The sequence below is a fragment of the Heteronotia binoei genome, chromosome 8 (assembly GCF_032191835.1).
Source record: "Heteronotia binoei isolate CCM8104 ecotype False Entrance Well chromosome 8, APGP_CSIRO_Hbin_v1, whole genome shotgun sequence".
In the NCBI taxonomy this organism is placed as follows: domain Eukaryota; kingdom Metazoa; phylum Chordata; class Lepidosauria; order Squamata; family Gekkonidae; genus Heteronotia; species Heteronotia binoei.
In genome coordinates this window covers 89,763,522-89,778,372 of record NC_083230.1, presented here as the reverse complement: position 1 = coordinate 89,778,372, position 14,851 = coordinate 89,763,522, and the positions used below count along the sequence as shown (strand labels likewise).

General features: G+C 43.2%; 1 protein-coding gene across 2 annotated transcripts in view; it reads right to left on the bottom strand.

Annotated features, from left to right (window-relative positions):
• Window positions 1-14,851, bottom strand: part of SYN3 (synapsin III) — a 288,932-nt gene that overhangs the window by 27,406 nt on the left and 246,675 nt on the right. The window lies entirely within an intron of this gene.

Sequence of the window (14,851 nt, the reverse complement as noted above, 5' to 3'; positions counted from 1 at the left end):
CAGAAGCCCTCCCACTGTTGCCCCCAGAGCACCAAGAATACAGAGCACCACTCCCCAGACACAGGCTGTGGTTGCACACACTAAATAATCCACTTTCCATGCACCTTCCAACTGGATTTTACCAGTTCACACAGTAAAATTCAGTTGGAAGGTGCACTGAAAATGGATTGAATATGGATTAGTGTGTGTGACCATAGCCATAGTGTATACTTTGTGACTAATACCTACTGATGGACTCCTGGCCTAGACTGTGTACTTGTGCCTTGAGTGACAGCCAATTAATGGACTATACTTTGATATTTTGATTAAATATTCTGGTTAAAAACAGAGCAACAAGAGCAGAGCCCTACAGTGATGTCAATGGCCTAGTGAATGAAGTAATAGGCAAACCCAAAGTACTGTGGTTTTGTTTTGTTTTTTAAATGGTCATAAATGCCCTATAATCCTAATCCTGAGGTGTTCCTTCCTAAACAATGGAAAATTCATGATTTATTGAATTTTCCAACTAGTAATAAATACATTTATATTGCTCTAGCCACTGATGCTCCATCTTGATCCAAGGGCAATGATAGCCAACTATTCTGAAGACAGTCCCAGAGATTAAAATAGTCTAGATTCATTTACAAACTATACGCTAGATAACATAGTGCTCTCAGTTTGCACTACTCCAGTAGTAAGATCAATGCGAATCCACACAGAAAATAATAGGATGATTGCTCAAAGGCAGAGATCTTAAAATTCTCAAACTAATTTACAGACAGATATTCTTGTGACTAATTGCAGGCCAGATTATTATCTAGTCCTGTGGTTACATTTTGAATGACCTTTGTTACTGCCTTTGTGAGGAAAAAGATGTTGATAACATATGGTAACAATATCTAATTACATCATTACTATCTCTAACCCATATGATATTTTCCAATCTCCCCTCCCTCCGTTACTAGACTCCCGCCAAGGTTATATGCTTAAATTCAGTTATAAAGGTACCCTTAACCAATCAAAGTTCAATATCTTTCTTTTCTCATATTCATATTAAAAAATTGTCCAATGTCTTTTTACATTCCACTCTTTCTCTATATATCCTCTAAATTTCTTCCACTCCTTTTTAAACACATCCAAATCATAGTCTCTTAAAGTTCTTGTTAATTTTTCCATCTCACTCCACAATAAAAGTGAGGAAAAAGATGGGATGGTTTCAAAGACTCCAAGGACTGATCTCCAGCCTGCCTTAACTCAGTGTTATGCATGTTAAACAGGGAGCCTTTCAAGGGCATAACTCTGTTTAGGATTGCATCCAGATTAGACTATATGTTCTATGTTGAGTTGCCTTTGAAGAAATGCTTGGGAAATGAAGATCAGTACAAAACGCAGCTGCCTGCCAGCATTTTAACTGGGGCTTGTTGTATGCAGCATATAACTCTGGCACTGTTCCTAAATGGTCTGGGTCCATGAACCTACCCAAACTCTTAGATCAGGTCTGAGACCCAGTACCATGATGCCCATCTACTCTCTGTGGTCTGTTAAACAGAAACTCAGAAACAGAGTTTTCCCCCTCTATTAGAACAAAATAGGAGTCAATTTCACCTTTAAGACGAACTTAGTTTTATTCAGAACGTAAGCTTTCATGTGCATGCACACTTCTTCAGACGAGGAAAGTGTGCATGTACATGAAAGCTTACGTTCTAAATAAAACTAAGTTGGTCTTAAAGGTGAAATTGACTCCTATTTTGTTCTACTACTTCAGACCAACACGGCTGTCTATTTGAATCTTTTCCCTCTATTGTAATGTCTAGAATGTTATGTCTTCCAAGGGAGACCTGCAAGTTGCAACTCTTCTTGCTTTTCAATGAAATTGAAAAAAAATCTGTCATTGTAGATCAGGGATACTCATTCTGCAGCTCACAGAGAGCCACATTTGCAATTAGCAGCAACCAAAAGAGCCACATGACCAAAAGAGCAATATAATGCCCTGGGGCACACCCACAGATATATAAGTATTAATACTGTATGTAACAATAACAGTGTGTGTTATGTACCTTCAAGTCACAGTTGACTTATGGTGACCCCCCTAGGATTTTCAAGGCAATGGTTTTGCCATTGCCTGACTCTGCGTATCAACCATGGACTTTCTTCATGGTCTCCAATCCAAGTAATAATCAGGGCTGACTCTGCTGAGCTTTTGAAATGCAATGAGACTGAGCTAGCCTGGACTATAGCTAGAACTTTTAAAAATTATCAAAACACCTTTGTGAATATAGGATTGTCTCCGCCCACCACAGCTGAAACTTGGGCAGCCCTCTAGTATGCTGATGACACCCAGCTCTATCTGTTGATGGACGGTAGACCATCTTCTGCCCCTGAACAGCTGTTGGAGGCGCTAGGAGCCATGGCTGCATGGCTACAGCAAAGTCGACTGAAGTTAAATCCAACTAAGACGGAGGTCCTGTACCTGAATCGAGGGGGGGTGGGTTTGTGCATCCAGCTCCCAACCCTGGGTGGGGCCCAACAAGTGAAGAGTCTGGGAGTGATTCTGGATGCCTCCCTTTCCATGGAGCTCCAGGTCACAACAGCTGCGCGGTCTGCCTTCTTCCACCTACAGCAGATTAGGCAGCTAGCACCCTACCTATCCTCCCAAGATTTGGCTACAGTGAGCCATGAAATGGTCACTTCCAGGCTGGATTACTGTAACTCGCTCTATGCTGGCTTGCCCCTGAAACTGATCCGGAAACTGTAGCAGGTGCAGAATGTGGCAGCTCGCCTGCTGACTGCATCACCTATACGGTGAGCATATGGCCGGCGCTCTGTGACCTGCACTGGCTGCCTATAGCGTACTAGATCCATTTCAAGGTTTAGTTTTGACTTTTAAAGCCTTATGCGGCCTGGAACCAACATACCTACGGGACCAGCTCCTTCCATATACGCCTCGGAGGTCACTTTGTTCAGCCTCCCAGGATCTTCTGACAGTCCCTGGCCCAAGGAATGCCCGTCTTGCCTCTACTAGGGTCTTGGTCCTGGCCCCGACCTGGTGGAATCAGCTCCCAACAGAGATCCGGGCCCTACCTGGCCTACTGGTCTTTTGTAGGGCCTGTAAAACGGAGCTGTTCCACCAGGTCTTTGGATGAGGCAGCGGGCATCCATCTATTAGATTGCTTGGCCTTCCCCTACACCCTTGAAATAAACAATTTTTATTAGTAACATATGGTAGCAAAACTATCTCTACAACTTATAAAGACTTAAAATGAAAGAAAAAAGACTCTCCGCCCCATATCTTACTTTTTCCCCTCCCCTCCCCTCCCCCCGTTGCTTGACCCCCGCCAGTGTTACTTACTTAAAGAAACAAATATTAAAGGTACACTTAACTATTAAAGAAAAAAAAACAAAAACAAACCCCAACCGTTATCTTCTCATTTTATTCTGATAAAAGCCTTCCCCTACACCCTTACGGCCCATCGCATCACTGTATTGTGGAGCTATACCATCTTGCTTCATATCACCTTGCTGAACTAACATTGCATTTACTGAATGTTGAATTTGTTTTTTATTATGATTTTATTGTGATTTTAATTTAAATTGTTGTACTCCGCTCTGAGCCCCCCAAAAGGGAGAAGGGGTGGAATAGAAATAAACCAATCATAATAATAATAATAATAATAATAATAATAATAATAATAATAATAATAATAATAATAATAATAATAATAATAATAATAATGAGAGGAAGGGGCTTCCCTCTCTGCCTTCCCGCTCTCTTCCCAGCATGAGGCACAACAGGTTGGGTGAGTGAGGGTGAGAGTGCCAAGTGCCCAAAGGGGAGCCAGCTGACACAAGAAGTGCCCTCCCTGCATTTGCATTTTTTTAAAGGCACTAAAATAAAGGAAATAAAACTACCGCACCATAATCCTACTATAGCCTGCTTGTTCTTCTATGGTTGCCAATTCTGGGTTGAGAAATACCTGTAGATTTTGGGGGTGGAGACCAGAGACCGTGGAAATTTGGTCAGGGAAAAGCCCTCTTCATGGTACAATGCCATAGAGCCCGCTCTCCAAAGCAGCACTGTTCTTTCAGACATCTGCCCACTCTCTGTGTTTTTACAGTTGTAGAGCTAGTTTATTTCCTTCTGTGCATGCCCTATATAATCAGGATTTTCAAGTAAGGCTTCTGTTGCAATTGATGGCATAATTGGTGGCCTCACAGCACCACCAATTTTAACTTTTTTGCATGCTTATATCAATAATATGGCTGAATTTAAAAAAAAACTGAAAATGAGCAGGTGCTCAGGGACAAAGAGAAAGAGCAGGCAATTCCACTGATGCACATAAGGCTGCTGTTGGGGGAAGGGTAGCATTCCTGGGTACAGATAGCTATTGGGATGGGTTAAAGCGAGTCCCCCCCTCCATGCCTGCCTTTCTTTTTAACAGGGTAGCCTAAAATGGAAGTAACTCTGCCACCTACGTATCTGTTTATGAACTGTATGTGAAGTGCTATGTCCCTTTTAAAATATGTCACTTTTTTCTGACACAAGAAGTGCCCTCCCTGCATTTGCATTTTTTTAAAGGCACTAAAATATTGTTATAGTGATATTATAATGATAGGTTGAGCAGGTTCTCTTTTTCAGCTTTCATTTTTTAAAAAGTAGGTTCTTCCATCCTGGAGATATAAGAAAAAGACATATCTCAACTAGGGAAGAGGATAGAGATGTAGTTTTTTAAAAATGAAAGAACTTGCTAAACCTAAATAGTGTGTGTGTACACATAAGAACATAAGAGAAGCCATGTTGGATCAGGCCAACGGCCCATCCAGTCCAACACTCTGTGTCACACAGTGGCAAAAAATTTTATATACACACATACACTGTGGCTAATAGCCACTGATGGACCTGTGCTCCATATTTTTATCTAAACCCCTCTTGAAGGTGGCTATACTTGCGGCTGCCACCACCTCCTGTGGCAGTGAATTCCACATGTTAATCACCCTTTGGGTGAAGAAGTACTTCCTTTTATCCGTTTTAACCTTTCTGCTCAGCAATTTCATCGAATGCCCACGAGTTCTTGTATTGTGAGAAAGGGAGAAAAGTACTTCTTTCTCTACTTTCTCCATCCCATGCATTATCTTGTAAACCTCTATCATGTCACCCCGCAGTCGACGTTTCTCCAAGCTAAAGAGTCCCAAGCGTTTCAACCTTTCTTCATAGGGAAAGTGCTCCAGCCCTTTAATCATTCTAGTTGCCCTTCTCTGGACTTTCTCCAATGCTATAATATCCTTTTTGAGGTGCGGCGACCAGAACTGCACACAGTACTCCAAATGAAACCGCACCATCGATTTATACAGGGGCATTATGATACTGGCTGATTTGTTTTCAATTCCCTTCCTAATAATTCCCAGCATGGCGTTGGCCTTTTTTATTGCAGACGCACACTGTCTTGACATTTTCAGTGAGTTATCTACCACGACCCCAAGATCTCTCTCTTGGTCAGTCTCTGCCAGTTCACACCCCATCAACTTGTATTTGTAGCTGGGATTCTTGGCCCCAATGTGCATTACTTTGCACTTGGCCACATTGAACTGCATCTGCCACGTTGACGCCCACTCACCCAGCCTCAACAGATCCCTTTGGAGTTCCTCACAATCCTCTCTGGTTCTCACCACCCTGAACAATTTAGTGTCATCCGCAAACTTGGCCACTTCACTGCTCACTCCCAACTCTAAATCATTTATGAACAAGTTAAAGAGCATGGGACCCAGTACTGAGCCCTGTGGCACCGCACTGCTTACCGTCCTCCATTGCGAAGACTGCCCATTTATACTGACTCTCTGCTTCCTATTACTCAGCCAGTTTTTGATCCACAAGAGGACTTGTCCTTTTACTCCATGACTCTCAAGTTTTCTAAGGAGCCTTTGATGAGGAACTTTATCAAAAGCTTTCTGGAAGTCAAGGTAAACAACATCTATTGGGTTGCCTTTGTCCACATGTTTGTTCACCCCCTCATGTTTGTTCACCCCCTCCTTTTATTGATGCATTAATGTAAAGGTTCTATCCTTTTAAAACTGAAAGGGAAACTACTCATCTTGAGGGTGGGAGGGAGAATAGGACATGGTTTGATTATGATGACAATAGTCCAATCATTGAAAAGTGAGCTGGAATTGGGTGGAAAAACTGACAGAAATATTAAGCACAAAGAAAAAGATCAGGGTAAAAGTGGTCTCAGAAGAACTGGAAAAAGTGGGTATCTGGGGCTCTGGGAAAGGCTGTTTTTTGAGGTAGAAGCACCACATTTTCAGCATAATATCTGGTGCCTCTCCTCCAACCCCCCCCCCCCCCCAAGTTTCAAAAAGATGGGACTAGGAGGTCCAATTCTATGAGCCCCTAAAGAAGATGCCCCTATCCTCCATTATTTCCAATGGAAGGAAGGCATTTAAATGGTATGCAGTCCCTTTAAAAGTGATGGCCAGAATTCCCTTCTACTTGTCACAGCCTTAGTCCTGGCTTCATCCCAAAGTCCCCAGATATTCTTTGAGTGGACCTGGCAACCCTAATTGAACACTGTTGCTAGAATTAATTGTTATGTGCTGTTCTGTACTGAGGCACACAGCTTCTTTCTTTATACTGCAGTCTATTTAATATGCTAATAAATGATTCCAAGGGCTGGTTGTGAAATGTCGTCATCTCAACCCAGGGATGAGTCAGTCTAGCTCTTCCAGAGGCCACTGGAAAGACTGACCCATGTTTCTGCCAAGGCCTTTATTCTTTCTTGTGAAATTTTAGGTACTTTTCTGCTTAAAGCTGTGCCCCAAAGTTCTCTTTTTAAGATTGTTGCTAATGATGTTCCACATAAATACAAGAATGACAAACTCCCCAAAGCATTTATATAGTTCAATAGTTGTTTGATTCAGTCAAGCTGCCTCAATCAGAACCTCTGTGTGAAAGTTAAAATTTGAGAATCTGGACTAAATTCTGTAAACAGGAAACTTTAAGAACATATGACAAGCCACTGGGTCAGACCAAAGGCCCATCTAATCTAGAATTCTGTTGACACAGAAGTCAACCAACCAGGTGAGGTAGGGTGGGGACAGCAATCAGAAGGGAGGCTGGAGTGCAACTGCTGGCTTCATTCTGCTTCCCTTCTGATTGGAAGGAAGGTGGGGCAAAGTCAGCAGTTGCACACCAGCTGGCTGGCTTCACTTTGTCTGCCTTCCAATTGGAAGGCAGACAAAGCAAAGCCAGCCGGCCAGCACATACCCGCTGGCTTTGCTCTACTTCCCTTCTGATTGGAAGGGAGGCGGGGCAAACCCAGCAGTTGTGCACCAGCTGGCTGGCTTTGCTTAGCTCCCTTCCAGCCAACTGGTGTTCAACTTCTGGCTTGGCTCCACCTCCCTTCTCAGAAGGGAAGTGGAGCAAAGCCAGCGGGTGTGCAGCCTTCACTTCATCTCCCTTCCGATCAGTGAGAGGTGTAGCGAAGCTAGCTGGCTGCTGCTCAACCAGGCAGGGCGCTCCCCCTGGCTCGGCACCCTAGCCAAATGCCTAATTTGCCTAGTGGAAGGACCAGCCATGCAACCAGCTGCCAGGAGGACTGCATGATAGTAAACAGCCAATGTGGTATAGTGGTTAGGGAGTCAGATTAGGATCTCAGAGACGCAGGTTCAGGTCATGGAAGCTTGCTGGGTGACCATGGGTCAGTCACTCTCTCTCAGCTGAACCCACCTAACAGGGCTGTTATGAGGATAAAACGGGGAAGGAAGAAACATATGCTAACATGAGCATTATGGTGGAATTGCAGGGTAATAATATAGAAGATAAGCAGATACGTGGTTGTTGGGCCATGTTTGGCTTGGTGGATCGCATGTTGTGTAGGTTAGCTCTTGTTGAATCTAGAAACTCAAGCCAAGTATCTTAAGGTTCTAGCTTTCATGGCTGCAGGGCAAAGTGTTAAAATATTATCAAAAGGCACTAAAGGATTAGAAGAAACATGGCTTGTTTTACATCCCCAATTCATTATAGTTTTCCACCTTTTGTGATTTTTAATTCCATATATCAAGATAAAATATCAATAGGTTTAAAAGCCTAACAAACAGCTGTTATAGAATGTTCTGCTTTCACAATTGTATCAGGAACAACCACCGCATGAATGACGCACACCACCCCCTATTTGTCATTCTTCACAGAGCTGGTTAGTTATTCGTGCGTCGCAAGTACTATTTAAGAAAGCATGGTTCTTTTTGCCACCTACTAAGAGTAAATGCATTCTCCCGTAGGCTGAGGAAATCCTTTTGAAAACTGCAAATATACAATTTGCTGAGTATTTGCGAAGCTGTGGCGGTCTGTTTGATCAGCAATGTACTCATTTTAAAACCATCAGCTGAGCCATCAGATGTTGTTTGCCACAGAGACTTCATGACCATTTGTGAAAAGTTCAGACCAATCATATTATCAAGCATCTCTCCTTAGTGGCAAGGTTCCCAAGGAAGGACCAAGGATTAGTTAGAATAGCAACACACACACATGTACACAAGGCAAAAACTAGTGTAATCAAGCAGTTTCTCAAATGGTAGCTTGCCTGATGCCTTGAAGGTTACGGAGCAAGAAAGCCAAATAGGAACGTAAGTCACTTCTGTGGCAGCCAGTCATTGTCCAAAATGGGATGGACAAGTGACTAACATATAAGGCTATTGTTTTGCTGAGTTTGATCTTTGATATTCATTAAGACTGAGCTTCAGTAGAATCCTGGCTACATGGAAACATTCTAATGAGCTACTTTTTTCCATAGCACCACCTGAATGACAACTGCACCTGTCTTGGAGAGGGCAGGATTGAGCTATTTTGCTGCTGTAGTAAAATGATGGTGATGATGTGCTGCTTTCCTTCCCACGGCATACTGTGGGGAGAGGACTTGTGGTTCACTCTTGCAGGTTTTTGAAACTACAACTCTCTTTCATTTTCTACAAATGAATCCAGTAAAGGAAAAAGGAAGGGTATAGAGTTGACTAGAGCTATTTGTCAATTTTAGCCACTTGATGCCCTTTTTCTATTATTTGAGGTAACAAAAATGCTGGCAAAATTCTTCTTAAGGAGAAAACCATGGAAAATAATTGTATAAAAATTATACCAGAATTTTATTACAGCATATGTTAAATAAGGTAAAGTCCAAATCTGCCAACAGCATCAATGTCAGCAAAACAACCATCCTGAAAGAGGTGAAGAGTCTCTAAAGAAAATAGTTTGACTCAGAATCATTCCTAGCAGACTCCTCCAGCGTAGACAAGTGTGGAGAAAAGTGTCCAAGCCCAACAATCGTTTTGGGGTGTAGATTCCTTTATTAAAAGCCTGGTGCCTTATTCACATAATAATGAATAGGTGCATCAATTTCAAAATGGAACAGCAAGCCTTCACTTCACTTCAGCTTCACTACTGCAGAGATTTTCAACAGGTTTCCAGTTTTCTCCTTTAGTTGGTACCTAACATGCTGTGGAGCTCTGTGTATTTTTCCTGTCAAAATTCTTTTGTTACAATAACTACTTAAAACAGTCACCTGTAATTTTTGGTCACTTGCTGTCACTATCTATCAATTATGTTATAGGCAATTTTTATATGTTGTGCTTGCTTTCAGAAACCAGAGAGAGAGAGAGACTACTTTCCTGTCCTTATAGAGTCATTAAATCTTAAACCATTTGTGGGCAACATAAAGGTACAGAGCTTCAGGTGGTGTTACTGAACACGTTGTCAGTTTGTGCTGTCATGATACATATCTATAAAATCTGACATGTGATACTATGCTGGCATTCAAAAAATCCTGGCTCTCTCTCTATGTCAAACAATCAAAAGTATTACAGCACCTCCCATTGTTGAAGGGTGGATGTGTGTTCTTTCATGGAGGATTTTCCAGATTAATCTAAAGCCCCCGAAAAGGTAGAACTTTGCCTACTACTAGATAGCCCTAGGCCCAGCATGGTGCATCACCGCAAATTTCCAGAAGTGGATGGTGACAGATTTCAGAGTTGTGGAACAGCAAAGGATTGCTTTTGGATATACATGAAACTGCTTCATACTGAGTCAGACAATTGGCCCATGCAGCTCAATACTCCCTTCTCTAACTGAAACCAGCTCTCCATGGGCTCAGGAAGGCAAAGTTCTTTCCAAACACCTTACACCAGAAATTCTTAAACTAGAGGTACCAGGAATTAAAACTGGAATCTTCTGTATGCAGCATATGAGCTTTACCACTGAGCCACAGTTCATCCTTGTAAACTCCAAAAAGCAATGTGTTTTAAGAATTATAAAGCACCTGCCTGTTTTTTTCCCTGTATCAAGGCAAAGGAGAGTAAAAAGAACAAGTGTCCTAAATGAAATTCATATGTCACTTATGGCATTAATTCCTACATCATAGCATTTCCCATCCCCCCCTATTTCCATTAAACTCTCCTTTTTGGGGTGCTAAATTGGATTATAAAAAGAAAAATGAAAGTGTCTGGAGGACAGATGTGTAGTTTGGCTTATTTAGAAACAGAAGATAATAGAAATGTCAAAAGACTCCTTGTTCCCATGGAAAACACATTGCAAAGTTTTTATTTTCCATCCTGAGCAGCTTTGGTTAAATATCCAAGATGGGTGCTGCTAATTTAGTATTCAATAAAAACTTCTAAAGTTCATGTCACATATTTGGGCCTTGGTGTGTGGGAGCCTCTACAACCGGCTTCAGTCCAAACATTTTCTTTTCCTCTGATCGAACATAAACAGAGGTATCCTAGATCAGATTCTTGGGCTCAGCTATCAAATGAGCCTCTTTTGAATCACAGCCAGTGATTATGCAAGAAACAGTGCAATCCTAGAGAGATCCATATCTGTTCTTCTGTAAAGAAGAATCAGGGTTAGCTTGGTGCATGTCATGATCAGCTGTCATGTCAGCTTGAAAGTGTTATAAAAGGCTAAGTCTGTCACATGACCTGCCCAACCATGTACAGTGTTCAGATGGGTGCTCTAAGTCAAGAATAATTGATTATTTTTGGTTACTGTTGACTATAACATATAACGACAACATTTTTTCCTCACTCTAACATTAAAGAAGAAGATGATATTGGATTTATATCCCATCCTATACTCTGAATCTCAAAGTTTTGGAGCAGTCACAATCTCCTTTACCTTCTCACCCTCCACCCCCACAACAGATGCCTGTGAGGTAGGTGGGGCTGAGAGAACTCTTATAGTAGCTGCCCTTTCAAGAACAACTCCTGCGAGAGCTATGGCTGACCCATGACCATTCCAGCAGATGTAAGAGGAGGAGTGGGGAATCAAACCTAGTTCTCTCAGATAAGAGACTGTGCTCTTAACCACTACACCAAACTGGCTCTCACCAAACTGATTTTAAACACAAAAAGGAAACACAAAAGAGAACACAATGGAAAAAGAACATTCACAAGCAAAAGAAATATGAGCAAGGGGAAAAAAAGACCTTAAAAAGCAAGTCAGTGATTACTGTTATGGTCTATAATAAGACTAATTAATTTGGTTATTGTGGTGGAATTCCAAGTGAGAATGGACTATTCCTGTCTGGCAACCATGTCTGTATAGTTATTTAACTTAGACTATGGCTCTCTGTATGGTTCTTCTCTCCATAAGGCTTTGAGTCTGGCTAAGTGCTGTATTTCTCCAAGCAAGAGTGGATTCGCTGATGCACTTTGCCCCAGAAAGAATAGTTGGACTGGTTCTAAAATAGCAGTCACTCCGCCTTTGGACTTTTGCTTTTCCTTGCTCAGCCAATCAATTCCCCACCTGTTGCTGCATGACTGAACTTTGACCCGCAGCTCTCTCCAATTTCCCCCATGTCTTCCTGATATTGTTTTTTAGAGATCAGGAAGATGGGGGGGGGGGGGAGGTGTCAAAATGCAGCCATGCAGCACCTGGTGGAGTATTGATCAACTGAACCAGGGAAAGCAGAAGTCGAAGGGCAGAGCAGCTGCTACTGCGGAATCAGTCTTGCTATTTCTCAAGTTTGTGTACTAGTTTCAAAGCCCAAACATTAGATTATCAGGCTTCTCAGGAACTCTTGACCAAGAGCTTCCTGTTATTCAAAGAAATGCCAGGATAGTCGGGGCTTCTTGCCCTCACAGAAATTGATTTAAGTACAGGCAAAGTTCCTGCCTTACTGTTTGATAGGGGTTGGGTTTAGTCAAATATGTCAGCTGCTCATCACAGACCTGACAGACAGTTACATTAGCTCCTATGGATGGAAAAGGTACTTAGTATGTGATTTTATTCTTGTTCCTTGTCGTTCTGGGAGTACACCCTCCTTTTGGGTGTTGGCAGAGCCACCAGGATGCATTCTCTATAGAATTGTAATGCACTTTAATTGGGTATTTATTTAATGTGATTAATTCTGTATGCTTCATACTAGAATGTTATATGATTAAAAGTTTCTGCAGTATCGTTTTAATTTTAATAAATGATTTTAACTTTGGAACAGCTTTTTCTCTCTTTGAAACCATTGGGTCATTGCCTGTGTCCCTCCCCCTTACTGATCCCGGTGGGAATGGGAGTCCTAGAGAAGGTTCAGCATTCCCTAACAGTTGGTACTCCTAAAATTCCCTAACAGTAATGGGGTTCAGTTTGGTATTATTAAGGCAAAGACAGCTAAAAAGGGTAAAGGATGTCACATAATTTAAACAGTGTATTTTTAAAAGAGACTAAAAGGAAATGTCTTCCTATGACAGAAAGGGTGATGGAAGAAATGTGAAAATTGTGCCTGTAGTTGGAAGAACAGAAGCCTCCTATAACTTAAACTGTAAAGGTTAATAAAATTATTTGTAAAAAGAAGAGGAGGAGGAGGAGGAGGAGATTGGATTTATACCCTGCCCACTTGGAGTCTCAGATTAGTTTACAATCTCCTTTCCATTCCCCTGTAAAGTAGGTGGAGCTGAGAGAACTCTTGAGAGAACAGCTCTGAGAGAACTTGTGACTTACTCAAGGTCACATCAGCAGGTGCATGTGGAGGAGTGGGGAATCAAACCCAGTTCTTCCAGATTAGATCTATGCTCCTAACACCCAACTGGCTGTCATTTGCTTCCAAGGGTTTCTGATAGAGTATGAATAGGAATCTTGCCTGGGTGGAGGAGGGAATGTATTTGGTACTAGATGAAATACTAGTACTAGGATATGTCAAAAACCAAGACGTGGAACAGGTAAATAGCAGGATAGAAGATGGAGAAGAAGAGAGGGGAGAAAAAGCAAATATGTTATTGTCGAATTGGCAAACTACCAACCGGTCTCTAATTTACTGTTTTTAGGTAAAATTATTGAGAGGGCAGTGGCATTGCAGCTGCAGGGTTTTCTGGATGACGCTTCCATCCTAGACCCTTGCCGGTCTGGCTTCCGTCCGGGCCATGGGACGGAGACAGTGCTGGTTGCCTTGGTAGATGACCTCCAGCGGCATCTGGATCGAGGTGGCATGAGGGTGCTGATGTTATTAGATCTGTCGGTGGCATTCGATACGGTTGACCATCAGCTATTGACCCGCCGCCTCGCCGACATAGGGGTTAGGGGGTTGGCCTTACAATGGCTTTCCTCCTTCTCAAGGGACGGGGACAAAGGGTGGCAATCGGGGGTGAGCTTTCCCAGAGGCGCACACTAGACTGTGGGGTGCCTCAGGGAGCAGTTCTCTCCCCAATGTTATTCAATATCTACATGCGCCCCCTTGCCCAGATTGCCCGGAGGTATGGGCTCGGGTGTCATCAATATGCAGATGACACCCAGCTCTATCTGCTAATGGATGGCCGGCCTGACTGCGTCCCAGGGAATCTGGACCAGGCATTGCAAGCCATGGCAACTTGGCTTAGGCTGAGTGGGCTGAAGCTGAACCCGACAAAGACAGAGGTCCTTTGCGTGGGCCGTGGCGCTCTGGGGAGGGAAATACCTCTCCCAGTTTTTGACAGTGTGCCGCTGAAAGCGGCGCACCAGGTCAGGATCCTGGGAGTTCTACTGGAGCCTTCATTATCAATGAAGGCCCAGATAGCAGCCACTGCCAAGTCGGCGTTCTTTCATCTGAAGCGGGCAAGGCAGCTGGCCCCTTTCCTGGAGCGTTGGGACCTAGCAACAGTGATCCATGCGATGGTCACCTCAAGATTGGACTACTGTAATGCCCTCTACATGGGGCTGCCTCTGTGCCAAACCCGGAAGCTGCACCTAGTGCAGAACGTGGCAGCTAGGCTGTTATTAGGGCTCCCGAAGTGGGAGCACATACAGCCAGGGCTGCGCGGACTGCACTGGCTGCCAGTTACATACCGGGTTCGCTACAAAGTGCTGGTTATTACCTTTAAAGCCCTATATGGTCGAGGACCTGCCTACCTGAGGGACCGTCTTTCCCCATATGAGCCCCAGAGAGCACTGAGGTCAGCGGGGAAGAACAAGCTGGCTATCCCCAGGCCAAAGGAGGCGAAACTGCGGAACACCCGCACATGGGCCTTCTCTATTGCAGCTCCACACCTATGGAACCAGCTCCCAGAAGAGGTGCGGGCCCTGCGGAGCCTTGACCAATTCCGCAGGCCCTGCAAGACCACCCTTTTCAGGATGGCCTTTGCGGACTGCTGACTGAAGGATTGATGAATTGATGAGTTCATCTAAGTGACTCACGCCTAAGCGACTCTCGCCATCATGCTAACCGACAGAATAGCACCAGAAATGCCTATTGTTGTTGCCAATTCATGTTAATTGTAAATTAGAATGGTTTTAAGACTAATGTTGATTTTAAAGTTTTGTATAAATTACTGTATGGATATGTTGTTAGCCGCCCTGAGCCTGCCTCGGCGGGGAGGGCAGGATATAAATAAAATATGATGATGATGATGATGATGATGATGATGATGATGA